The sequence below is a fragment of the Barbatula barbatula genome (genome assembly GCF_947034865.1).
Source record: "Barbatula barbatula genome assembly, chromosome: 8".
Lineage (NCBI taxonomy): Eukaryota > Metazoa > Chordata > Actinopteri > Cypriniformes > Nemacheilidae > Barbatula > Barbatula barbatula.
Genome location: NC_136771.1, coordinates 15,934,721 through 15,936,525, shown reverse-complemented (window position 1 = coordinate 15,936,525; position 1,805 = coordinate 15,934,721).

Below are 1,805 nucleotides of genomic sequence, written 5' to 3'. Positions count from 1 at the left end.
GGCCCAAGGCACGGCGGAGCTTTATTTGGATGGGCACACCACGCGGCCAATCACACGGGAGGACAGAATAGGATCATACCATTATGTGAAAGAAGGAAGGGGAAATACCCTCCGATGATGGCGATTGTATTGGCACAGGCCAGGTACACAGAGCGAGAGGCGGGGGTGCCGGATTTATGTGAAAGCGTGTTGGAAGAAATAAACAAAAAACGACAAATATTTTCGAAATTTCAATAACATTGAAGATTGCTAGCCCAGTGAAAAATGTGTAAAATTAAAACATCCGTCAGAGCAGGGTCAACAACAAATCTGCACAGACATCTAAGTACCTCCCACAAATCCGTGCAGCTGGAGAAATCGCATCAATTCAACCCATCCAAGCTGAGGTATCTACAACCTCTGGCAAAAACACTTAGATGATGTTCATTGAGGTTTTTACTGCAAACTGAAAAATCTTTTGATGGCTTATGTTTTTAGAGATAGGAGAGGAAAAAAGTATGAAATCTCCAAAAAAATATGAAATGCCATCGCCCATCTGCGCCCCTTGCCAGACGACGAGTGGAAGAGAAATGTAGACATTATTTATATTTTGTAAATTTATACTCTTGTAAATATGATATCTGAAATAAATGTGGATGAAACATCAGATATGTTTTATGCGCGGATCCATCCGTGAAACGCCACACAGAGCAGTAATAATGGCACACAAAGCTAAGTAACCTTGTCTCCCCGCAACCGCTGCAACCTGGGCGCACCCTGACATAGACTCATAGCGCAGAGACGCGCAGTGCAGAACAACTCGGCCACACCGCATGCGTCGGATAGGTGTACTCGCAGCATTTATTAAGGGCAAACAAATGATTGCGTCATGTTGTCAGCCACTCTCTCACCATAACACGAAGAGACACCGATGAATTCATATGATAACTCGCTTTTAAGATGAGCCCGTTTTAACTTTATTAACTAAATGTGGCCTTTTAACGTTAATCGACGAATATGCTCTGTATCACATATGGCCTTCATATCTTGATTAACATGAGTTTCATCCAATCAGCAGTATCCCATTCCCAAATAAAGACCTACCTTTTCCAGTTTGATTGATTTGTCGTCATGTTTTCTGACTTGATATTTTGTTTCCCGAATTGTTGTTGTGTTAAGAGGTGGACGAAGCACACAACTTCCATACTAGAGTGAAAGTGCAGATAGGACTACTACTGGTCAATTATTATTCTGTTACCAGTAAAAGTTGTAAAGACAGAGGCTGAATCCAAAATCACATACTTTCATACTATATAGTGGGCAAAAAGCATTGGGGGAAACAAATAGTATGTCTGAAACCTTGTGCTGCGTCCGAAATCGCATTCTGTCCTATCTGTACCTATCTGCCGTTAAAACAGTTCTGTATAGTATGAGTGGGAGTTGTATGAATTTATATACAGCGTCTGTCATGTTTTAATGTCATATACGCTTTGACCTATGACGTTTTAACAACAACCTACATGTGAGCATTGATAAAAAATATAATTAAGTTGTGAGAAGTTAATTTATTGGCACTTACATCAAAATCAGAAGTCCGCCTTAAAGTTTTCCGCAATATTTATTTGATTTACATTTGAAATTTGACCGTTGCTCAGCTCCCGTGGCATCATGGGACAGATAAGTGTCCATCCGATCCACACTCGTGAATCTCGGCGGAAGAAGTAGACCATACGGGTATTTCTCGCCTACTGGTTTTTGCATACTGGGGTTTCGGATGTACTATTTATGACTCAAACTCATTTTCGCCTACTATATAGTTTGGAAGT